General features: G+C 38.4%; 1 long non-coding RNA gene across 1 annotated transcript in view; it reads right to left on the bottom strand.

Moving 5' to 3' along the window:
• The window catches only part of LOC138918630 (uncharacterized), a 52,367-nt gene that overhangs the window by 10,493 nt on the left and 14,554 nt on the right, over window positions 1-27,320 (bottom strand). The window lies entirely within an intron of this gene.

Genomic DNA, 27,320 nt, shown 5'->3' with positions numbered 1-27,320 from the left:
TCCAGAAAGTCAGCCTGATTCTGAAGATCAGGGAGAGACTGCCCTTCAAAAAGTAAATGGGAGGTGGTTAGCACATGACCTGGTTCTGCAGGATTAGAAGTCATAAAAGCTTAAGAATTCTGCCACAAGAGGGAGCAAGAAATGTGGAGTACATGTATCCATAGAAGGTCTGAGAAAACTTCAGAGTCCCTAACAAGGATGATGGAAGATATTTTTCTCCTGAAGTTAGTCAGTAAAGACTGGAAGAGGTGACTATTACTTCAAACATGAAGACAACAATGCAAGACTTCAAAGAATATGAAAGATTAAGGAAACATGACACCACCAAAAGGACACAATAATTTTCCAGGAACCACAGAACTGGAGATCTGTGATTTACTAGAGAAAGAATTCAAACTAACTGTTTTAAGGAAGCTCAATGAGCTATAAGAAAACACAGAAAGACAATTCAATGAAATCAGGAAAACAAACAAAATGAGAAGTTTAACAAAGAGATAGAAATCATAAAAAAGAACTGAACAGAAACTGTAGAGCTGAAGAATACAATGAACAAAATGAAAAAGGCAATAGAGAGCATCAATATCAGAATAAAACAAACAGAAGAAAGGATGTGTGAATTAGAAGACAGGACATTTGAAATTAATCAGTCAGAGGGAAACAAAGAAGAAAGAATGAAAAAGAGTGAAGAATGCCTACATGATCTGTAGGATGCCATGAAAAGAAACAACTTGAGAATTATTATGGTCCCAGAAGGACAAGAGAGAAAGGAGGGAGAAGAATGCTTATTTAAAGAAATAACAGCTGAGAACTTCCAAACCCAGGGAGAGATTTGAACATGCATGTTCATGAAGCTCGTAAGTTCCCAAACAAACTCCACTTAAAGAGAACTTCTTCGAGACACATGAAAATAAAACCACCAAAAATCAAAGATGGAGCCTTAAAAGCAGCAAGAGAAAAGAAGCTTGTAACTTACAAGGAAACCCCACAAGGCTATTAATGGATTTCCAGGAGAAACCTTACAGGTCAAGAGAGGGTGGGATGATATACTCAAAGTGATGAAAGAAAAAAGTGCCAAAAATAAATACTGTATCCAGTGAAGTTGTCCTTCAGAAAGGAAGGAGAGATAAAGACTTTCCCAGACAAACAAAGCTGAGGGAGTTCATGACCACTAGATCTACCTTACAAGAAATGCTTAAAGGAGTTCTTCAAGCTGAAATGAAAGGACACTAATTAGTAACATTAAAATATAGAAAATTTGCAGCACACTGGTAAAGGCAAATATATAGTGAAATTCAGAATACTCTATTCCTGTAATACGGTGGTGTGTAAGCACTTAACTCTAGTATAAAGGTTAAAGGACAAAAGTATTAAAAATAACAATAGCTATAATAATTTGTTAAGGAATATACAATACAAAAAAGAGGCAAATTGGGACATCAAAAACATAAAAGGGGCGAGTAAAATGATAGAGGTTTTTTGTAGGCAATCAAAACTATCAGGGTAGAATAGACAGTTATATCTATAAGATATTTTATGTAAATCTCATGGTAACCACAAAATAAAAATCTGTAGTGTACATACTATTATCAAAAGACAAGAGATAACAAATGTTGGCAAGGCTGTGAAGAAAAGGGAACTCTTGTACACTATTGGTAGGAATGTAAATTGGTACAGCTACTATGGAAAACAGTATAAATGTTCCTCAAAAATTTAAAAATAGAACTACCTATGTTCCAGCAATCCCACTTATGGGTAGATATCCAAAGGAAGTGAAATCACAATCTTGAAGAGATATCTGCACTACCATGTTCATTGCAGCATTATTTACAATAGCCAAGATATGAAAAAAAGCATGTGTCCATCTATGGATGAATGGGTAAAGAAGATGTGGTATATATACATATATACAATGGAATATTATTCAGCAATGAGAAAGAAGGAAATCCTATCATTTGTGAGAACATGGATGGATTATGAAGGCATTTTGGTAAGTGAAATAAGTCAAACAGATAAAGAAAAATGCTGTATGATCTTGCTTGTATGTGGATTCTTAAAAAGCTGAACTCATAGAAACAGGGAACAGAATGCTGGTTGCCAGGGCTTGAGGGTGGGGGAAATGAGAAGATATTGGTCAAAAGGTACAAACTTTCCTGGGCCAGCCTGGTGGCATAGTGGTTAAGTTCATGCACTCTGCTTCGGTGGCCCAGGGTTCACTAGTTTGGATCCCAGGTGCGAACATTTGCACCACTCATCAAGGCATGCTCTGGTAGGCATCCTACATATACAATAGAGGAAGATGGGCACACATATTATCTCAGAGCCACTCTTTTCTCAGCAAAAAGGGGAAGATTGGCAGCGGATGTTAGCTCAGAGCTCAAAGGTACAAACTTCCAGGTATGAGATGACCGAGTCCTGGGAATCCAATGCACAGCATGGTGACTATAATTAAGAATAGTATATTATATACTTTAAAGTTGCCAACAGTACCTGCTTAGCAATTTAATGTTAGGTTAGATTTTAATGTTCTCACCACACAAAAAAAAAGGTAATTATGTGAGGTGGTAAAGGTACTGATTAATCCTATTGTGGTAACCATTTCGCATTAAATGCATTTATCAAATCATCATGTTGTACAAGTTAAACTTAAACAATGCTATTTTTCATTAATTCCTCAATAAAACTGAGAACAAAAAAGAAATGCAAATTCTCACATCTCACTTCATATCTATTGAATCAGAAACTCTGGAGGTAGGTCTCGGAAATAAGTTTTATTAAGCCTACAAGGTAATTCTGAAGACACTCAAGTGCAAGAAACATTGCCATTTCTCTAGGCATTTCTCATTGCCATTTCTCTTGCCTGTTGCCTCTTGAGTTTAGGGCAGATGGAACTAACTTCTATTTACTTCCTGTTTCTGAATTCCTGCTTCTCCGTTCTTTTGTAACTACCTGAATTCCAGATTGCTAACCTGTCCATTGATAAAAATTTCTTCTTGGTCAAACTCAGCTTGCCTGCCACTGTATGTCTAAGTCCTATTGAAATTGTGTGATGCCAGCGTTAATGGTATATCAGCCACATTCTACCAAGTAACAGCACTGCCGCATGCCTCCTGCTATCTCATAACCAATATCTGGGTACAGACATCCTGCAATGCAGAAGCTGATCTCACACAACAATTTGTTTCTTGTCATGCCTCTGAGCAATGGCATCCACAAGAATGGATATTCAAGAAGTACTGTGGTGGGTGAAGACCTTGCTTATTGCATCGTCAATCATCTCTACTCTCCCCTCAAAGAATCCTTCGCAATTGAGGACCAACTTCAGAAATAAATCAAAGAATTTTCCTGGTAAAATCAATACTACAAGAGTTTTGAAATCTAGTGTCCTGCTGAATATAAACTACCTCATCATCCCAGCGGTAGATGCTTAGTTGAAACCAGTGAGAGTTGTATAAAACTTAATGGCATCCTTGATGTAAACAGCTAATATAGCTTCAGTCATTTTGCATTTATGATCCTGCCTTTGAAACGCCAAGGGGAATTGCATTCTAGGGCCTGAAGGAAGTGTTTGTAGAGAACACAGAGCAAGTGCAAACCTCTGTGGGTCATATACGAGGTTAACTGCAGACACCGGGGAAATTTTTATTGTAAAGCCAAAGTCGACTGTTAGTTTTGGTGGAAAAATACATCAGAGACCCATGTGTATCTCTGTGTGTTTGTTTTTCTCCGTGGTTCTTCCAGTAGCCTCATTTCCCTTTAATGTATGATAAAACATGAGTTTGAGAAATGATTGAGATGTTGTCAGTGACTGGCTACCTCTTGGTCCTACCAATCTTCTGTGGATGAGGCTGCCCAGGGAGTGTGTTTGGAGGTACTTGCCCATGGTGCCGTTGGATGCAGGCACTTTCACAGTATTTCATAACTGGGACAAGGAAAGCCTAGTGTTTGCAAAATGTCCTGGTGCAGCAGCAGAGAGAATAAGACTGTATTTCTGACTAGGTAGAGCATAGTGTGAAGCAACTCATCCAAGGATTCCTAAAGGTAAACACAGCATCGTCAGTCCTGCACTGTTACCTACCAGAAAATGCCTAATCTTGATGGCATGCTCTGCAAATACCTGTGCAAATATGCAAATCTGAGCCCATTTGATGGACTAATGGGCAAGGTGCCAGGAGCCAATTGCACAAGGTTTTTACGTTTTTAGGATTTTTTGTTTGTTTGCCCAAAGGATTCTGGAAAATGACTGGAATTGGAAGGCCAGATAGGGTTTACCTAAGATATTGGATCCCAGCTTGGCCTAGTCACATATCTGAGCCATAAGGAGAGAATCTGAAAGTACTGTTTTCACAAGGCACTCACTAAGGAGATAGAATTCAGGTGAGGAGAAGGTTTAGTGGGTGGGGGAAGTAGCCTCATGCTCACTTCTATGAGTGCCTTTGACGAGGCAAGCACAACAGTGCCGGGATAGCTCAACACGGCACTGGGGACAATGCCTACATCAGAGGCTTTCATGTTGTTATGCTGGCCCTGTTAGCAACAGAAGTAGTGAGGCACTGCCCTTTCATAGCCCCTGATGGTCAAGGAGAAAAGTAGAGCAACTCATCATGAGCCCAGGAGACTCAGAAAGGATACAGAGGGATGATGTTCTGGGAAGAGTACCAGCAGATTTGGGACATTAGCTTTACATGACCCTATTCATATTTAAATATAGTAAAGCTTGAATTACACAAGAAAATTCAGGTCTATGAGTCCATTAGCAAGTCAGTCTTGCTTCTCTTTTCTCATGTCATCTCTTTGCTGCAAACCTTCTGGAAACTCCTCTCTTACAGGATATACTCTAAACACCTTATCTTGGAATTCCAGATGACTAAGTTTGTCTCCATCTAACTCAGTGATCTTCCCACTCCACTCTAAACAGCACTTTGGCTACATATTGATCTCTATAGTGTCCTTTGGTGTGTGTCTTCTCTCTACCTCTCTGCATATCCCTTGCTTATCAAAGCCCAGGTCAAGCTCTGCCATTTCTTTGAAGCTTTTGCTAATCACCTCTACCCACAGTAATCATTCATGTTCAAGTCCTTTCTATCTTAGTCTCCTATTTCCTTCCAATAGTATTCATTTAGCTTTTAGCACACATGACCTTATTTGTTAGTCATCCTTTCACGTAATATTTTGTTCTTCTCCCCAGTTGCATTGCAAGCCCATTTACTTCTCCTCAGCCTCCTGCTGGGCCTGGCCCACTGTCGGGCATATGAAGTTGTAAGGATTGTTGCATGATCAAGTTACTAATGATCTGACATTGGTATCTTGGTGTGATTGTCTCATGCTTCATTTTATGTTGAGATATGGGAGCAGAGCAGAAAGTTCCGGTAAATGGCTTCTCAGCAAACGAGCATATTCTTCATTACTTTGGCTCTCACTGATTCTTGCCCCTCTGGTGTCCACCCCTGCTGACTGGGTTTTCAGAACATCTCAGCAGTGTGTGGTTTGAACCATTTGCTGACTTTACGAGTGGGAGTATGGTGCCCTGGAGCAAGGATGAAGTCATTTGGCTCATTTTCATTTTTGAACATAAATTCCCTAAAGCTAGATTTGTTTTCTTGGAATAAAGTCATATAATCACAGTGTCAGAGGAGGGAAGAAACTTATATGTTTCATTATCATTGTCATCTTTTTCGATGAGTCAGATGAATTTGGGTTTGAATCATGGTTTTACATTTATGATAACTGTGTGACCATGGACAGGTCAGTAACTTTCTAAGATTCTCTTCCCTCACCTGCAAACTGATAATATTTCTTACTTAGAAAGTTGCTAGTAGAGAATAAGTGAGTTAATATATGTGATGTGTCAGGAGTCCCAACTGACATACAGCAAGTACTTAATAAATGATAGCTATAATATCAGTTATTATTATCAACCGAGTAATTATACGATGCATATTCCTTGTAATAGGTACCAGAGATACAAAAGAGTAATCGTACATTGTCTTTTCCCCAAATGCTTAAATTTAGTTAGAGAAATTGAACATAAATGTAAAAGTTTGACCAAAATGTATTGAATCCTTCTTTTGTGCAAGGTACTAGGAAAGATCCAAGCTATACAAAAATGACACATATCCCGCCAACTCCCAAGGAGGTGTCAATGCACCCAGGGAAGCATATGTGATTTGCAGTGACAAAATAGGGGAGTTGGGAGTGTATACATTACGTGGACATCAGAGTCCTTTTGTCTGCAAGTAGTATCCTTGAAAAAGCTCAAACTGCCTTAAGCATTAAAGATAATACATTGTTTTTAACATCGGTAAGTTCAGACTAAGGACCTCAAGACCACCAGTCACATCTTTGTCTGTGTTAATTAAGTCATAAAATGCCTAAAAAACATGGCTCTATGAAGTAGACCTGCACAGGGTAGAATTTGGGACTGGTGGATTAGTAGTTCAGTGTCATCAAGGACTCAGATTTTCTTCTGTGTTTCCTTTTTGCCATTCACACTGTTGGCTTCAAACTTTGGATTGCAGTTTGGTTCATAATGGTCATTGAAGCTTCTTGTTTCCTATCTGGAATGATAGATTGATGATAGATAGATACACAGATACATAGAGAAAGTTGATGAAAGAGATAGAGAACCAAAAGTCTTTAGTCTGATTGAGTCAATATGTTCACTTAGACAAGTATAATATCATGTGATTGGCTTAAGATTGGGTCCCTAAACCACTGATGATCATCATTCCCTTAGACTTATCAGGGTGCACCTTTGCAGCTAGGGTCAGTACCCTAAACCACATGGCTGCTACACAAGTGAGAGAGAATGGAAAATATATTGGAAGTCAAGCACAATGTCCAGAACTGGGCCTCAATACAATAGACAAGTTGACTTATGGCTTTATTTATACATTGTTTCCTTTTATCAACAATCTTCACGCTATTCCAGCTTCATGATTTTTTTTTAATGGGCTAGTTACTTCATAATGCTAAAATGTATTATCTCCCATCACAATTACAATGCCTAAATTATATAAGCCATCCCTGGTGGTCTAATGGTTAAGATTGAGTGCTGTCACCACCATGGCCCAGGTTCATTTCCCACACCACCCATCTGTCCATTGTCATACTGTGGCGGCAGTGTCATATTGCCGTGATGCTGAAAGCTATGCCACTGGTATTTCAAATACCATCAGGGTTACCCATGGTGGAGAGGTTTCAGCAGAGCTTCCAGACTAAGGCAGACTAGGAAGGAGGAACTGACCACTTACTTCCAGAAAACTGGCCATAAAACCTTATGAATAGCAGCAGAGCATTGTCTAATATAACACTGGAAGGTGAAAGGATGGTGCAAAAAGACCCAGCAGGGTTCTTCTCCGCTGTACACAGGGTCACTAGGAGTTGGAATCAACTGGCTGGCACTAACAGCAAAATTACATAAACGCCCTGGAAGAAAGTGGGTAGTGTCAGTTAGAGAAATGATGGAGGGGGGTTTGTCCTACTGGCCTACTAGCTAAAGGAAATTTTGTTATTTTTATTGTGATTTTCTAAACATCTCAGTATTTTATTTCAGTAGTCTTCTTCAGAATACAAGTAGGACACCCATTAGCTATCTAATCATCAATAGTGAGAAATTAATTCTGGAAAGAATTACTCGGACTTAAAGGATAAATAGAATTTTACCAGGCAAAATAGGTTTCCCAGGCAGAGGGACCATCATAAGCACAAATAAAGAAGCATGAAATTATGTGATACATTTGCGAAAGGGTGAATGCTCCAGGACTGTTAAAGCATTAGGTTTGTAAGAATGGAGAGTGATCAGAACTGAATCCAGAAATACAGTTCGAAGTCTGTACCAGACTGTTTCTTAATCGCAAGAAAAGATGCTAGGAATAGCTCACAAAATCTCCTAAAAGCCTGAAAAATCAGGCAGGCACAGAAAGCAGGGAAGAAAAAGAGAAGAAAGGCAGCCAGAGTCACTGTCAATCATCCCCAAAATTAGTCCTGGGTTGACACCATTGTCCCCACCGCTTCTCCCACAGACACCACAAATACTGGACACTGGACACCATTAGAAGCTCTACCATTGCTGCTCTTGAAAACTGCTTCTGCTGCTGCTGTCCCGCAGCCAGCATGAATCTTTTGCTACTGCTTCGAGTCATTCATTCCCGGTTCAGAGTGAGACACAAACATACCCGAGATGTCAGTTATGTGCCTGACACAAGGGATGCTCGTAAATTGGGGATCAGCTCCCATGAAGGCTCATATAGTAGATAACTCCCCAACCTTATAACACATTTATAATTAATTCTTTAGACAATGGAGGATGCTACTGTTGATGGTAAAAATGATGAGGAGAAGAATGATAATAGTGACCGTCACCATTTAATTAATGCTTACTTTATGCTCATCCTCAAAACAACTTGATGAAGGGCATTCTTGTTCCCATTTTACATATGAGATGCCTGTCTTACAGAAGTTAACTTAAAGGGGGAGGGGCATGACAGATCTGCTCTAGGAAGATCCCTTTCATAGCTGTGTGGAGGAGGATTAGGGGTGTAGAGAATGTAGCCAGAGACACTCAAAGGAGGAAGAGAGCCTAAACAGCGGAGGAGAGGAAGGATTAGAGCAGCTTTCTGGAACTTCAGAGCTCCTCAGAATCACCTGGAGGGCCTGTGAAGACACAGGTCGCTGGGCTCCAACCCCAGAATTTCTGATTCAGCAGGTCTGGCTGGGGCTCAAGAATCTACAACTCTCACAAGTTCCAAGTTGATATGGCTGCTACTGGTTCAGGGACCATATTTTAAATTAAATGGACTTAAATTAAATGAACTAAAGAACTGTTTCTTTAACCTCAGCAATATATGGACTCATTTTAATGCAATACATCAGTGAGACTACCAATACCTCCCCTCTATTTTTATTACGATGTCACTTAAAAATATACAGATATAAAATTAGGTATAAACTCCTTATGCTTATAGCTCATATACAACAATAAAAGCTAACCTATATTTAAATTAAATACAAACAAAAATATAAAATTAATAAAATTCAAATTAATGTTAACTTTAATGTGACATATTATTCTGCTGGAATTAAAAGACCATTTTGCGTTTAAGAGAAGAAAACATATAACTTCCAAACCAATTTTGTTTTTATCTGTTTTTGTAATACTCGTGTAAGAAATGACTATTTGCATAAGTATATTCTACAAAATGGTATTAATAACTCTCAGACTCTGTATCCAACATTATACTTAATCAAAACCCTGCCAGTGAGCATTACTATACTGGCAGTTTTAATAAGATGATTCCTAGTATCTCTGTGAAGCCAGTTTCCTGTGCATTCTAAGAGAATTGTGACATTATTGATATCCAGATTAAATAGTTACCTAATGCTGTTATTGCTAAGCTTGGGAATATAAAAATTTATTACATATTTACTATTATGCTTTTACTGTTAGTGATCTGTCACAAGTGATATGTGCCACTTGTGACAGATGTGAATCTTTAATTCACATAAAGATGTGGCACTGAATGGAAAGACACATGTGTCATTAGCTGTTTTAGTTCAGCATTTCCTACTACCATATCCTACGCGATAATTTGATTTGACTTTTGCAGTTCTTTTCTCAAACTAATGCAAAACTTTTATTATATACTATTTAGCATCTGACTTCATTTGGGTTCTCCAGAGGCAATCCCCAAGACGAGGACTCTAACGAACAGAGTTTATTAGGAAGAGTTCTCAGGAAAAACTCATAGGGGAATAAAGGAACAGGACAGATAACAGAAGCAAGCCAGGTAAGGGCCTGCTGTGAAGGAAAGTCCTGAAGGTGATAACTTTGACTTAATCCTTCCGGGGAGCTCTGGAGACAGAGTAGATCACCCTCCAGAGTTCCGCTGACTAGGGACAGGGGAGCCTAAATACTTATGCTCATGTACCCATCACACTCATCAGTCACTGGATAAAGGACGCCCTTAGAGAGACATAAACTACCCAGCATTTCAGGAAAGTAGGCTCTGGCAACCTGAGGGCAATGCTGACTGTTGGTGCTGACTGTTGGGTGTAAGGGTAGGCCATGAATCAATGCAGGAAAATTGTGAAGGGATTGGAGAGGCTATGAGTGAATCACTGATAGTGTCAACTATGACATCTCATGACACTATTTGGCTTTTACTTTGAATATGAGGATCAGTTTATTGCCTCTCAGTTCCAAATCCACCCTTCTTTTCTCTGCTTTGTGACACTGGAGCTGGACCAGGTAAACATTTTCATTACTGGATGGATCCTTGTTAGGTTTTGTCAATAGAAGATACTGGAGGAATACTGCAAACATAACAAGAGGAGAGGCCTTTTACCCCTGGTTCCCATGTGCTGTTTGGGGAGCAGCTGCCAGGATGTGAGAAATGAGAAGCCCAGTAGAACTCACCTCAACAGCCTTCATGCGCCAGCTGTAGCTTGCACCATATGTTTTTCCTACCACCCACAGACTGTTCCTGTGGACCAACTCAGGCCCCCTCACACCTTTCAGCAAGTTCTCAGCCACCCAGAGGGCCATTCCTATGAACCTGCTCTAGTTCATGCCCTCTGCCAAGTTTTCCCCCAGCAGCTTTACACTCTCTGCAATGAGGTCTGAATCTCAGCCTCGGGTGTGTTCTTTTAAGCACATAATTCCTTTCTTGCTCATTTTCTCTACGTTCTACAGGTTGTAGCTTCCTTTTGCATTTGATATTTCTGTATTCTTTGGAATCCTCTTTTACGTCTTTTGATAGTTAACCACCTTTCAGTAGTTGACAATTCTTTGTATTTTTCTCCTTCTTCAGATTACTGATGTCATTTTGTCTTCTGATTGGATCGTGATGGATAACAATGGACACTGAAATTGTGTCATGCTTAGTTATAAAGTTTTGTCAAGCTATAATATGTAAATTTTTCCAATAGGGAGAATTTGTAGATTTCCAAGAATATGGTAAATATCACTTTGAGAATTACAGGATGAGAAAGATATTTTTTTCTGAGAAAATTGACAGAACTTGATAATTAATTGAATTTTAGCATATAAGGAGAAAACAAAATGAAAGAATAAAATGTTTTACTTTGAAAGACTTGGTGGTTAATGATTGTGCCAGGTAGTTCCTCCAAGTAGCTGCTGATCTCAGAGTCACAAGTGAAGGGGATTTATTGGGAGAGAGGGAAAAGGAGGAGGCAAGGAAAGTCTTCAGACCATGATGCAGATCCAACACCTGTGAAAGGAGATGAAGAAGGATGGAGTACAGAATAAAGAGAGCTTCAGACCTCAGTATAGCTCTGAGAAAGCCTTGACTTGTCCAACAGGGAGCTCTGGTACAAAGATTGCCTATAGGCCTACCCGTGCTTATAAACCATCTATATATTCTCCTCCAATGCACAATAAAATATAGAGTCTTTATCATGGTTTACAAGGCCTTACACAAATGGACCCCTGATATCTTTCTTATGTCATCTCCTACTACTCTTCTTTCTGAATTACTCCTCTGAGCCACATTAGCTTTCTCACAAATCCTTGGACACCTAAACACACTCTTGCTTCAGAACATTGCACTTATTCCTGAAGCCTGTTCCTTCCCTCAGGTATTGGCATGGCTTGCTTATTCATTTTCTTCAAGTCCTTGCTCAAATGTCACCTTCCCAGTGAGACCTTCCCTGTCAATTCTATTAAAATAACACTTCCCCCCATAATTCTCTGTCTCCTTAAATTGATATGTTTTGCATCTTCTCACTCATCATCAGATGAAATACTGTTTATATGTGTGTTCTGTGTATATATCCTCCCACTATAATATAAGCTTCATAGAAAAAAACTTTGTTTTGTTTACTGCTATATGCTCAGCAACAAGAAGAGTTCTTAACACATAGTAGACACTCAATAAATATTTGCAAAATGAGTGCATGAATTAATTAATTGATTAAGCTGAAGAGCTAGGCAAGGACCAAATCAGACAAGGCCTTGTGGTCCAAGATAAGGATTCTTCTAAAAGCAAATTGTTTTTAAGCAGGCAGGCTGACATGATCAGACTGGTTTGTTAAGGAGCTCATTCTGATTGCAGGAGAAAATGTAGGATGCAGGACAATAAAATAAAAGGTGATTATGATAATCCTGATAAAAGATGATACAGGTTCAGACTAGGATCGTGACAGTGCAGATAAAGCAATATGAACATACTTGAGAGGTATTTACGAGGGTGAAATCAATTGTGAAATATTGAATATTGATGGATAGATAATGGGGAACACTGGAAATAATCATGTTTTACAAAGATGATCATGAGATCATTCCTGACCATGTAGAGCTAAAATTGAGACATCAAGGAGGCAGATGGACATTAATGTCTGGTACTCAGAGGAGAAATCTGAACTGATGATATAAGTTTATATGCCATCTACATAAAGATAGATATTGAAGCCTCAGGCATAGATAAAATTGCTAAGGGAGAGAGTAGAGAATAAAGTAAAAGAATGTCTAGTAGTGAGCCTTGAAGAATGAAAATAGTTAATAACTAGGCAAAGGATTGTGCTTCCACCAAGGAGCCAGAGGGGAAAACCCACATAAGTAGGATAAAAACTAAGAGATTATTGTATTATGAAAATCAAGAGAAGAGATTGTTTTAAGAATGGGAATGCCAAATTCTGCTGAAAGATTAAATAAAATCCAGTTGGATTTAGCAATATGGAAGTCCCTAGAGACCTTGCTGAGATTTGATGGGGTAATGAGACTGAATATTGCTTGGAGTGGGCTGAAGAGTGAGTGAAAAAGAAACACAGTTGGCAACTAGAGTCAACCCTTTCAAGAGGTTTGGAACGTCTGGTTCCAGGCAAAATGGAGTAAGCACATTCAACTCTATCTTTCCCAATAGTTACAGTTAAAAACCTTATCTTAAACACATTAATCAACTGTCAGAGACTCTGAGGGATTGACAAAAGCAGGAGGACCAGATAAGAATATCAAGACTCAAGGTACAACTAAGCAGTTAGTTAGTTAGGGATTTTTTTTGCCTCCTATATATCCCAGTTTCAATGCTAAAACAGCCCCAAACACAGAAAAGTCAACAAGTATAAACAATAAAATCCCCAGGAAAAGTTTACTCTGTCTAGCCAGAGGACTGGGAAGAGGGGTCCCCCATGAGACAGAATTCTTTTGACTTCACCTGCGCTTCTCAAGTGAGCAGTACTGAAGAAGTGGTTTAATTCTCTCCCTCTACCAGCAAGGCAGATGTGGACCCTGAGGATCAAACTCCTTGAGATCTTCCCACTCTGCACTAAGTGTATGCCAGCAAGGAAATGGCATCCCTTCTCTTCCCTACCTTACTACTGCGGCAAAAATGAATTCTGTAGGATAGAGCCCTGTTGACTCTCTTCACCCTATACCAAGCAAATGGCAGCAAAAGACATCATCCCTGAAACTTCCCACAGGTGCAATGGCAGTGAACTCTGCAGGGTAGATTCTTATCAGTTCTCTCCACTGCACACCGAGCGAGCACTAACAAAGGATGAATACCCTCCCGCTTTCCCACTGGCAACTAAGGCAGTGTAAGTGCAACCAAGGAGGTACAAACAAAGAGGCAGAACCCCTCTCCTTCCCACCATCGTAACGAAGCCTGCAGGATGGAACCTGGTGACAGTGTGAGAAGGCCCAAGACCCCAACATTATAGCCAGAACGCCAGGAAGAGGGAACTAGGGGCATCAGAGCATGGGGGTGTGGATAACGGAAAGTAGATAACTAAAGAAAAGGGATATTTAAATGTACACTTAAAGTCAAAGACTCACCCCTGAATTGCATATGCATGAAACTGACTGGAAACAATACTACAAAAACTTTTAAAAATAAATTCACATTGGTGCAGGAGCCTACATTAAAAAAGTGGACCAGGGTGTGCAATCTCAATCTAACCAGATTAACTGGCTGCTAAAACAAACAAAAGATAATCAACATTGTGTAGATGATTTAAACAGAAATCAGAGTATCATGTCGTGATATCCAAAATATACAGTATACCCAAGATTTCTTAATACACAATGAACCAGAAAAACCTAACCAACTCTTAAGGAGAAAGACAATGAATAGATACCAGCCCCAAGATTAATCAAATGTTAGAATGAGCATATAACAACCTTAAAGCTACTATTGTAACTACGCTCTAGGAAGTGAAGACAAATACTCTTAAAAACAAGTGGAAAAATAAAAGTTCTCAGCAAAGAAATATAAACTAAAATAGAGCCAAGAACCAAAATAAAGTTTTAATACAAAAATGTAATATCAGAAATAAAAATTCACTGGAGGGGCTCAAGAGTAGAATTTAGAAGACAGAGGAAAAAGTCAGTAAACTTGAAGACAGAGCAATAGAAATTATCTAATCTGAACAACAGAGAGATAAAAGGCTATGAGAAAAATTTTTTAAAAAGCTCAGGTATTTGTGGGACAACAGTCAAAGGTCTAACATTTGTGTCATGGAGTCCCAGAATGAAAGTAGAAAGAAATTGATGCAGAGAGAATATTTGAAGAAATAATAGCTGAAAACTGGCCACATTTGGTGAAAGACATATATTTACAGATCCGAGAATCATTGAAAACTCCAAACAGGATAAACTTAAAGAAAACTATGCCCAGACACATCATAATTAAGTTGCTACGGAAAAACAAAGATTTATAAAAATCTTGAAAGCAGTCAAAGAAAAATGACATCTTACATATTAGAGGACAAAGATTCAAATGACTGCAGATTTGTCATTAGAGACTAGGGAGTCCAGAAGACAGCGCAATCACATTTTTGAAGTGCTGAAAGAAAAAAACTATCCACTCAGAATACAATAACAAGTGAAATTATCTTACAGGGATAAAAGCAAAATGCAAACATTCTCAGATGAAAACAAACAGTCTTGCCTTAAAAGAGATGCAAAAAGGTAGTTCTTCAGGTGAAAGGTAAATGATAGCAAAAGAAATCATGGACTGCCAGGAATGAAGTTAGAGCAACAGAAATGGTAAGCATGTGAGTAAAGAGAACAGACTATATTTTATCTCTTATATTTTTTAAAATTATGCATGACCATTGAAAATAGAAATCATCACATAGTCTATGGGATTTTCAATGTATGGATATGTAATACATATGACAGCAACCTCATACTGGGAAGATGGTAAAGGGATCTATATGGTTGTAAAATTCCTATATGTTCCTTGAAATAATACAACATTATTTATAAGTAGAATGTATTTAGTATGTATATTATAATTCTGAGGCTAACCACTAAAAAAGCACAGGGGCTGACCCCGTGGCCGAGTGGTTAAGTTCACACACTCTGCTTTGGCAGCCCAGAGTTTCACCAGTTCAGATCCCAGGTGTGGATATGGCATCACTCGTTGGGCCATGTTGAGGTGGTGTCCCACACGCCACAACCAGAAAGACCTACAACTAGGATATACAACAAAGTACTGGGCGGCTTTGGGGAGAAGAAGAAGAAGGAAAAAAAAACTACACAAAAATACATAGTCAAAAAATTAATAAATAATTAAAACAGAATTTTGAAAATATTCGAATAATTCAGCAAAAGAAGGAAAGGGAAAATTGAGGAATGAAAAATAGAAAGGATAAACAGAAAATGTGTGGTAAAATGAGGACCTAAATACAAGCATAATAACAATTATATTAAATGTAAGTAGTTAAAACATGCCAATTAAAAGACAGAGACTGTTGGATTGGATAAAACGAACAGACGCAACTCTACGCTGTCTATAGAAAACCCACTTGAAACATAATGGTATAAATAGTTAAAAAAAACAATAGAATGGCAGAAGATCTATCATGCAAACACTAACTGAAAAAAACTGGAGTGGCTATCTCTAACACAGTAAACTGACTTTTGAACAAGGAAAATCACTAGAGATAAAGAAAGATATTACGTAATGATAAAAGTTAATTTGGGTTAATTAATCAAAATACATTACAATCCTAAATATTTATACATGGAACACTGGGCTTCAAAATGCCTCAAACAAAAACTTAAAGAATTGAAAAAAGAAACAGATAAATCCAAATTACAGTAGGAGACTTAGGTATTTGTCTCTCATTAATAAATAGAATAAACACACAGAAAATCAGCAAGGTTACAGAAGAACTGAACAACACCATCAACCAACCTAATCTAATTGTTTATAGAACAACCCATCCTATGGCAGCAGACTATACATTTTTCTCACGTGCATAGAACCTTCACCATGAAGACCATATTGTGGCAACCAAACAAACCTCATTAAATTTTAAAAAATTAAAATTATTCAAAGTTTTCCAACTATGCAAAATAAATCTAAAAATCAATAATAGACTATTGTGAAAATCTCTAAATATTTCGTAATTAAATAACACACTACTGAGTAATCCATGAATTTAAGAAGAACGCTCAAGAGAAATTAGAAAATACGTCGAATTGAATGAAAACAAAAATACAATAATGATGCAACCAAGGCAGTGCTTAGAGAGAAACTAGTAGCATTAAATGCTAATATTAAAAACAAGAAACGTCTCAAACCAATAATTTAATATTCTGCCATAAGAAATTAGAAAAATAAAGTAAGTACAAAGGAAACAGAAAGGAAAAAATAACAAAGATCAGAAGAGAAATAATGAAATTGAAAAGAGAAAAAAAAATGAAACCAAAAGCTAATTCTTTCAAAAAATAGATAAATCTTTAGTCAGATTGACCATTTTCCTGGTCAAAAAGAGAGAAGACACAAATTACGAATATCAGGAATAAAAGACAATGCATTATGTGGCTGGCCCAGTGGCACAGTGGTTAAGTTCATGTGCTCCACTTCAGCGACCTGGGCTTTGCAGGTTAAGATCCTGGTCATGGACCTATGCACCACTCATCAAGCCATGCTGTGGCAATGTTCCACATACAAAACAGAGGAAAAATGGCACAGATGTTAACTCAGGGACCATCTTCCTCAAGCAAAAAGAGGAAGATTGGTAACAGATGTTAGCTCAGGGCCGATCTTCCTCACCAAAGAAAAAAAAGAGAGAGAGAGTATACATTACTAGTGACCTCACAGATATTGAAAGGATAATAAAAATATACTATGAACAACTCTATACACATAAATTTGACAATTTAGAGGAAATGGACCAATTCCTAGAAAGACACAAATAATTAAAACTCAAGAAGAAAAAAAAAGTAATCTTCTGTCTTTTAAGAAAACTGAATTTGTAGTTTTAAAACTTTCTAAAAAAATAAAAGAAGAAAGTGCCAGTCCCAAATGGCAAATCCTACCAAACATTCAAGGAAAAAATAATGCTGATTTTTCCTTATGTCTGCAGTAAATAGGAAGAACACTTCAGAACTCATTTTATGAAGCTAGGAGTATTATCCTCCTATCAAAACCAGACAAAGACAGTATAAGAAAAGAAAACTACAGACCAATATGCTTCATGATCACAGGTGCAAAAGTCCTCAACAATACATTAGCAAATTGAATCTAGCTACGTGTAAAAAGAATAATATATCACAACCAAGAGGAGTTTATCCTGGGAATGCAAGGTTGATTCAGCACTCAAAAAATCACATTAACAAATTTAATGAGAAAAACCACATGATCACATTAATAGACACAGAAGCATATTTGAAAAGAATCTAACATCCATTCATGACAAAAACTTTCAGATAAACTAGGAATAGAAGTGAACTTCCTCAATGTAAAAAAAGCATCTACAAAATTAATTAATTACTTAATTAAGTCAAACTATGGCTAACACCATACCTAAAGGTAAAAAACTAAATACCCCCCCACTAAAATCAGGAACTAAGCAAGGATATTCGCTCTTACCACTTCCATTCAATATCATACTAAAGGCCTTAACAAGTGCAATTAAGACAAGAAAAAAAGTGTAAGGCATGCAGATTAGAAAGGAAGAAGTAAAACCATCTCTGCTCAGAGACGGCATAATCGTCTACAGAGAAAATCCTGAGGAATCTATAAAAAAGTTCCTAGAACTAATAAGTAAGTTTTGCAAGGTCACAGGACACAAGATCAATATGCAAATGATTTCTATGCACTAGCAATAATCATAAATCACAATATTTTTTAAATTGCAATACCTTCAAAAATATGAAATATTTAGGAATAAATCTAAGAATATGTATACGGAATCCATATGCTGAAAACTATAAAATGCTGATGAAAGAGATTAAGAAGACCTCATAAATGGAAAGACATGTATAAATGGATCACAGTGGTTGAAAGGATAGATATATAGACCAATGAGGGCGTTTAGAAAATCCAGAAATCAATCTACACAAATACGGCCGATTTATGTTTTAGAAAAGTTCAAAAGCAATTCAACGGAGAAAGTATAATCTTTTCAATAAATGGGAGTGTAGAAAATGGACATCTGTATTCAAGAAAATGATTCTTGGCCTATACTTCTCAAGACAGACAAAAATTAACCCAAATGGATTATAGATATAAATGAAAAAATGTAAAACTATAAAAGTCTTAGAAGAAGCCTTGGGAGAAAAATTTTGTGATTTGATTCAGGCAAAAAGTTCCTAGATATGACACAAAAAAATACAATTAATAAAAAAAAATTGAGAGTCAGCTCTGATGGCTTGGCAGGTAAGTCCAGTGCACTCTGCTTCGGCAGCCCAATTTGATTCCCCGACGTGGGACCACACCACCTGTCTGTCAGTAACCATGCTGTGGCAGAGGTTCACATAGAAGAACCAGAAGAACTTACAACTATACACAACTATGTACTAGGGCTTGGTGGGGGGAAGGAAGAAAAAAAGGAGGAAGATTGGCAACAGATGTTAACTTAAGGTGAATCTTCCCTGAGAAAAAAAAGTGGGTGGAAACTCTTTTTTAAAAATTGATAAATTGGACGTCATCAAAATCAATGACTTTTGATCTGTTAAGGACACTGTAAGAAAGTAAAAAGACAAGCCACAGAACAGAAAAGAATATTTTCAAATCACATATCAGACAAAGGACTTGTATCCAGAAGATTTAAAGAAACTCTTAAAACTCAACAATAAAACAAACAATTCAATTTTTTTTAATGGGCAAAATATTTGAAGAGACACTTCACCAAAAAACATGCAGACAACAAATAAGTGCATTAAAAGATGTTTAACATCATTAGTCATTAGGGAAATTCAAATCTGATCCATAATGAAATACCATTGCATGTCTATTAGAAAGCTAAGATTAAAAAATACTAACAATACCAAAATTAAAAAATACTGATAATATTAAGTGATAACAGGGATGCAGACCCACAGGAATTCTGGTGGGAATGCAAAATCTTTCAGTCACTCTAGAAAACAATTTGGCTATTTCTTATGAAGATAAACATATGCTTTATTTGACCTAGTAATCCCACTTTTGGGTATTTATTCTAGAGAAATAAAACTTATGTTCACTCAAAAACCTAAACACAGAAATATGTAGCAATATTATTCAGAATTGCCAAAAACTGGAAAAAACCCAAATATCTTTTAATTGGTGAATGGATAAACAAACATCCACACAACAGAATGCCATTCAGCTACTTCACTATTGATTAAAGCCGTTTCTCTGTTTAGTTCCTGGTTAGCAGGAGTCTAAGCACCTGCCCACACGCAGTTGTCCTGACACTCTCCAATCATCCATGAAAATAACCTTCCACCATCCCTTAGAGAAAGAAATGACTTTAAAGTTTTTTGAGTCTTTTGTTGGTTTTTTGTTATCGTTGTTGTCCATTTGATTCAAGGAAAATCACGTGATTACAAACAACTCAATTATTTCAAAATACTTTCATTGAGGTCAGTTGATCATTTAAGTGCTGAAACAGACCAAAGCAAGTTTAATCAGGATATAAAATAAGGTTGTGTGTATAGCACTAGTGTATATAACTAGGGATAACAGTCCAACTAACGACCAGACACCCCGGTGCAAGGCATGTGGCCAGCCCCCATGGCCCGTATCTAGACATATCAGTTGGTCTCTTTTTACACTGAAATTCCTCCTAGTTCTGCTCTTCTTGCATCATACCTTGCCGCTTTTCTCTCCTCTCTTGGATCTGTTGCATGATCCTGCTGCATGTGTGTTCAACTTGCCCTGGCCTCTCAGACTACACCTGCTTCTATAAAGTCTGTAACTTCCAGTCCTGCTCCAGCCCTGCCCTGGACACGGCACTGGCCCAGGTCTCAGTAACTTGGTAAACACTGCCTGTTGGCCCTGAACGCTGTAAAAAGGAATCAGACCAGATCCGCCTGGAGAAAGTGGCCTTGGCATAGGATTTAGAAAGAAAGATCGGGTTTTCTGAACACAAGGATAAAGTCATTCTAAGAAAGTAACATAACATGTGCAAAGACTCCATGATAAAAGAGAGAGGTGAGGGGAAAATCCATGTAGTCTAAATGCTAAAGCACAGCAGCGATGTTTGGGGACACGCTATACTGAAAAGCTAAGCTAATATTCAGACCCGTGTGCTGCAGCCTCTGCTTCAATCAGCATATCTAATAATATTTCAAAGTTCAGCCTTCTCATGCAGGGAGATCAGTTAAATAATGAACTTTCAATAACAGCACAAAGTGTCATCAGGTTAACAGACACTTCTGCCATTTTCTCCTGCACATGCTAAATAAATCCATTTGGTATTGATCTCCACAGGTAAGTTTCAGCCTTAATGTAATTCTTACTATCAAAGCAGAGTAAACAGATAGTTCCTGAAACAACTGAACATGTTATTTTCTACTCATCAGATGAGTCCTCTATAGATTACTAGGAAACCTGATCCATTGGGTGTTTCATTACACAGGTTACCAGCTTGGAGGTTTACCATGTCCAGCTGGAGCTGAGCTACAGGGGCTGAATAACAATGAAAATATAAGAAACTCTAAGGGAAGGAAAAAAAGGCACATAGGATACAGCCTAGGTTCTGGCAGATTTCTGATTTGTGATCCCTGCCACTACACAAAGAGAACAAGAAAGGAAGATTTCTCACTCCAGGGTTCTGGCATTTGACCCTGTCATTTTATGTAGCAATATCCCCATATGGGCACATTGTGGCCAACCCACTGGGCAGACTGGTCTATACCTGGTTAACTTCCCAATGGCTGGAGCTTGAGAACATATGGGGATCAGTTCCATGTATATACCATTGGCTTCACTTGTCTCTGGGTCATTTCACATGCTGTCCCTCACCAAGAGCACTCCTGGACTCAGCATAACCCACTTTCATAGACTTGAGCAAGAGGGCCCCTTTTCTGGTGCCATGTTTAAAGCAATTGTTCTCGAAGAGTTCCCAGAACGGTAGCATCAGCATCACCTAAGGACTTGTTAGAAATGCAAACTCTTGGACCCCTACCCAGACCTACTGAATCAGAAACTCAGTAGGGTGGAGCCCAGATATCTGTGTTTTAACAAACCCTGCAGATGATTCTGATTAATCTTAAAGTTTTAGAACCACTTCTTTCAGGGCCCTAGTCTGGTCCTCTTCTTGTGGTGTCCCTCTCCAGAAAATGGGAATCCTACAGGTCATGCCTCCTCCTTCCAGACCTTACTGTGGGTACCTGGAACCTCAGAATTCCCTGTCTTCAGCTTGCTTCCAGGGTCTGTCTTCTCTGGGTCTGTCCTAAGGGTTGGCCTTGCCACAGGTGTCCACACCCCTACGCCTGAGAGTTGGTCAAGAGGGAGCTGGGCAGGGAGAGATCATGTGGATGGAGCTGTGCACACAATGCCCCACACTGAGGGATCTGGGGGCAGGAAACAAAGGGAGCTTGTCTGTAACCAGGAAGGGGTCAAAGATGAGCTCTCCCTGTGCTGCTTCATTTTAACATAGAACTTAGAGTGCCTGAGAAGTCTGACTTTGAACCCAGCTTTCCAGGTTGTTATGAAGGTATATTTTTCAATGTAGGAGAGATAAAAGCTACTTGACTTAACAGCTTCATTTCAACCTTCAAATATTTAGACCTATGACATGTAGGTTTCTATTTGTGCACTTTTCCTAGACCCTGAAAAGGTTAAGGGAGGCTGTCTGCTTTACATATTTGCTTATCTTCTGCTTAACTTTGAGGCCTCAGCTTAAAAATCTTTTCTTTGCAGAAGCCCTCCCTGATCCCCTAATTTATGCTCTTAGTAGAGGCCTTTGATTAGTGCTTTCATATGTCTCTGTAATTCCTTACCCTATAACTTCATAAATTGTACTATCAACTCTTATTTAGTTATGTGCCTGTTTCCCCTAATAAATTATGAGGTCCAGGAGGGTACGTGTTCTATATCCAGCATACAGCACAGCATAATGCCTGGCATACAGTATACCTGGTAAACAATAATAAAGAAGTGAATTACAATAATAACAAGAATAGAAAACTTATATAGCCCTCATTATGTGACAGGCAGTATTCTAAGCATATTTTATGTATTAATTCATTTAATCATTGCTATAACCCCATGAGACAGATATTATCATTATCATCATTTTAAAAATAAAGAAACTAAGTCCAGAGAGACTAAGAAGCTTCCCACAGTCACACAAGTAGCAGGATCAAGATGCAAATCTGAGTAGACTGGATTTTCTGGACTCTGAATGAGTGAATGAATGAGTGAGTAAATGAATGAATGGAAGAGGAGCCAAGAACTAGTATAAGGTATATTCTAAGGAATGTTGAGTTTAAAAAACAGACAAGCCTAATTTATCATCGAAAACAGGAAACAAATCCAAATTGTTCTAGAGTTGGAAAGAGAGCGATCCAGAGAAGCTCTAAGAGAGAGGCTCAAGGCCGTACCTAAAACAGAGTCTTGAAGCCTGATGCTTGTTTTCACTGACTTCCAGTCACATGGTAATAGGTCAGCCCTGTTTAGAAATGCAGAATCAGTGCAAGCTATTTAAATATTCCAAGTTGCCTATGGCCCTACATCTAAATTTTTAAATGGAGTTCTAGGATCCTCTGATGCAAAGGAGTGTCATCCTTAACTTCATACTTATACTTTAGGGGTTGAGGGTATTTGGTAACAAAATGATCTCCAATTAACATAATGTCATGACCCAACCACCAGTAGAAACCAGTATAACAATGGAGCAGGAAAGTGTACAACATTGCAGACAACAGAGCACAGCTCACCCTTTGCATACAGTGATGCAATCCAATCTGACATTTAACTCTAAGCAAGGGCATTTCTGATGCTCTCAGGAGGCATAGACTTTTCCTAGAGACTCAAAGCATATTTCATAGTGATTGAGTGGCAGACACCAGAATCAGATTGCTTAGAATAGACTCCTGACTCAAACTTTTAGAAGCTATCAGGCAGCCCTGGGCCCATTACTTAAGGATTCTGAGCTGTAGTTTCCACATTTCATTACAGTGTGAACAACAATACCTCCCATCTTGGGCGGGTTTGTTGTGAAGATGAAATCGGAAAATTCATGCATTCAGTAAATATTTAATGAGCATCAACTATGTTCCAGGTACTCTTTTAATCTCTGGATAGCGGTTCAGAAAAAAGATATGGCCTATTTTACTGGATCTGGTATAGAGTAAGCACCCACTAATTCTGAAACCCAAAGAGACCTCCTCAAGAAATTGATGCCTTTCTTCCCTGACTTCTCCACCTCATGTTATAGGGTACCTCTGGGAAGCAGAGTGGAACAGAGGGCTAGGAGGGTCCATATATGCCTGGGTGAGAGCAAGAAGGTGTCCCCAAAGCAGCCCAAGGCAACATCACCTTGAAGAAGAGCCAAAATCACTGTAAAGGGAGAGCCAAACCTCAGTCATGCAAAGGGCCTGCATCAGGCCCAGAGGAGAAGGTGAGAATGGAAATGGGAGCAAGTAGGCTGATAACTGGTAAGGCAAAGCAAAGCCAAGGATTCGGGACCAAGGCTACTGATGCTTTATAGGTTATGCTCAGCAATAATGATGGTAGATTAAAGGAAAACTCTAGAATAATTTATTTTAAACACCTTGCAATTAGCGACCTTGCCTTGCCTACTTTTGTAACACTACCAAGAACAAAAAGCGTCACTAAAGTAATAACAATAATAATGATAATCATCATGTCAATTGCCTTTCATTGAGCATTTATAGTGTGCTAAGTGAGCCCTGTAATAAATGCTTCGAAAATCCCCTCGGACCTTTACCACAACCTATTGGTGAATATTTATTTTCACATTTTTTAATTTTGTTACAAAAGTAGAAACTGAATTTTACCCATTTGAAGTAATTCACAGAAAGTCACTTAGCTAATTAATAGCGAAGGTGAGATTAAAACGCAGGCCCAAGGCCCTACACAATACTGCCTCTCTAAGGAGTGTAGGTGGGCCGGATTTGCTGTGTAACCAACTGAACCTATCCATCTTAGTTTATTCATGTGTAAAATGGATCTAAATTGAATCTACCTCATGAATATTCAAAGAGCTAATTTTTATATAGCACTCATTACAGTGATGCGTAATAAGTACTACAAATAATACCTATTACTATCATTATGCATATAATTCTGGCTTCCAAGTGTTTACTGTTTAAATGAATATGTACAACTATTGTCATAAAATGTTGATACTAGCTTGATTTAGATAACAAAAACACAATGAATAGTAATTACAATTCTATCATAATGGTAGAAACTCTCATACCATGTTTTTACCTTGAAGAGAATGAATTAAACTGAATTTAGTCATGTAAGAACCACTACTCAGAACTACCAACATATTTCAATGAATCAGTTGTACACCTCTATGTGTGAATTCGCTTCCTGATAAATACAAAATCCAACTCAAACTTGTCTAGTACTTTACACTTTTAGAAAGTAGTTCATAGGCATCATCTTACTTGAATCTGACACAACCCTGGGAGTAAGTAAGTGCTATCCCATTTTCACAAAGGAACCTGAGGCTGCAAAAGGAGCAGCAGCTTGCTGATGATAGTATGTCAAACTAATAGACGATCTGAGATTAACTCCAGACTTCTCAGCTCCTCATCTACTCTTCAAACAAGACTATAGCTCTGAAATCGAAAAGGACATTGCTGTCCTAACTGCACCCGGTAAAGATGAGAAAATGGCATGATTACACTCTTGTACGAGGAAAATTAAAGGTGATTAAAATTACCCAGGGTAACTCAGTCACAAAGGTTTAAATGTGCCAGAGACACCCTTTTCCCCGTGCCGCCCCCCCCCCCCCGACCTGAGGCTTGTACCTCTCATGGAGGAAGTTGTCCAGACTGCCCATGGCAGAGCCAAGAAGAACAGAAAGGGAAGCAAGACACGCAATGATTCTAGACTCAACACTACCTGCCACGGCCAGGGAGAATTTCCTTTTCTGTGAAAGACAAATTAACTCCTGCCTTTTAAAATAAGAGTGACATCTCCTGACGGTTTCCATCTATTTTTACATGGCATTTATCAGTTGTAAACATACAGGCACCCAGTTTGGTTAGACTAAAATTAAACCTTGCAGTGATGAAAGCTCTCTCAAGGCACTCAGTAGGATGAGGGGATGAAATCATGAGAAAGCAGATAATACGAGTTCATGCTTTCCACATTTGGAGAAAAGTCCTATTTATATTCAGAATAACAATAATTTGCTAAGGGATGTGTCAACCTCAATTATTATAATCATTTTATAATTGTGTCAGCGTGGTGACTCATTATGAGCGCAGTGACCAAAACAGAGAAAAGTCCAATTGAAAAATTATTCTTTTTAAGAACTTAATTCAACCAAAATAATTTCTTCAGCCTGCTATCACAAATTATATTTTATTAGCAGTGACAAAAAGGAAAAGTTGCACGATCCTAAAACCAATTTCCATTTTCCCGTATTCTCTTCTACTCTTGTCCTTTAGTGCACATAGTTTATGTGCTGATAAATTTCAGCTTCTGCCTTTTTAACTTATCACTAGATTACAAGGGCTTTCACATTTCCTTTCTTTTGCATCTGCTGCTCTCTCTGTATGGAACATTCCATCCTTTGTTCATCTGTCATGGCCCTCTTGCTCCTTCAAGAGAATGTAGCTGTCTTTGTCACGCTTTTCTTGATTCCCTTCAAAGGTTTTTCATCCTTTTTCGGGATTCCCATGATTTTGCATATATATTCAAGGTGTCTCAGTTATCTAGCTGTCCCAGGGCTGCATTTTCCAACCCATGGTGTGTCTTGGCCAGTCATACTGCTGACTCCACTGCCCTCCAGATTGTGGGAAGGGTTTCTCCCATTCCTTTTTCCTGTACTGTCAGATTCCAATTCTCGACTTCTTTCAAATGGTGTCTTTTGATCATCATTAATTTTATTATGTGATTCACATTTGCGTTTGTTGTTCCAAATGTCTTGTGCTCATCCACAAGTGCAAGATAGGGAATGTGTGCATATATGGCCAGAACTTAAGAGTCAGAGAGGGAAAAGTGTCTAGATCTCGCTCCTAGAACTAGAAGACTACCATTGAGAGTGCCACTCACACTATATGTGCTCAGTGAAAGCTTAATGAATGCATGAATGAATAAGCTTTTAAGTATTTAATATTTCCGATATTAGAATCAGATGTGACCATGATAGTGAAGATTAGGAAATTGCCAGCAATTTAATCTTACCCACATTAACATCCGTTTCCATTTGTTCAGATAACAGACAGTTTGCTAAACATGTGTGTGAGTGCATAATCCCTCCCAAAAAATAATTCTTTTAATCCAAAATATTACTGATACAGAAAGTGCCCAGTCTTTCCTGCTTGGCCAAAACAGTCCTGGTGCACACCTGTTGCATCACTGTCCTAGCCCATCTGGATTTTCCATTTCTTTATGCAATATCATCATTAATGATTGTGTTAAATAAGGCAGGATGGGTTTGGTAGACCTCCACTTTGTAATTCCATCTTCTACTATGGTCTCGTCTTGTAAGATGTGAAAAGATTTATGACTTGGACACATGGTAAAATCCAAGCAATAACCAGCCATAGCTCATGTTTCTTGTCTTGGCTCTCTTCAGACACAATATAACTAATACCTCTTTTTAAAGACATTATTCAGGGTGCTCAGTGATTAAAACAAAGTGGGCCCAGATGCTAGCAACTGGGGACAGCAAACTCCTCCCAGACATAAGTGTTAGCGAGAGAAGGAGTCACAGCTGCGTGTCCCTGCCACCCACTTGGTGCACCAGCCAATCATGTCATGGCCTGGGCCACAGCCTACAAAATGCTCTCAGCCAGCTGGGTCATTGAGAAACACGGGAAATTATACATTGTAAAATTGTGAGTTATAAGTTCGAAAATATGTACAGTAAATGGAAGCCGAGCCCTCCTGCTGTAGAGCACAGAGAGAGTAGCCAGTACAGTTGTTATA

This window comes from Equus caballus, chromosome 18 (genome assembly GCF_041296265.1).
Source record: "Equus caballus isolate H_3958 breed thoroughbred chromosome 18, TB-T2T, whole genome shotgun sequence".
Taxonomy (NCBI): domain Eukaryota; kingdom Metazoa; phylum Chordata; class Mammalia; order Perissodactyla; family Equidae; genus Equus; species Equus caballus.
Note: the sequence above shows the minus strand (reverse complement) of the source record. Positions and strands in the feature narration are given on the sequence as shown.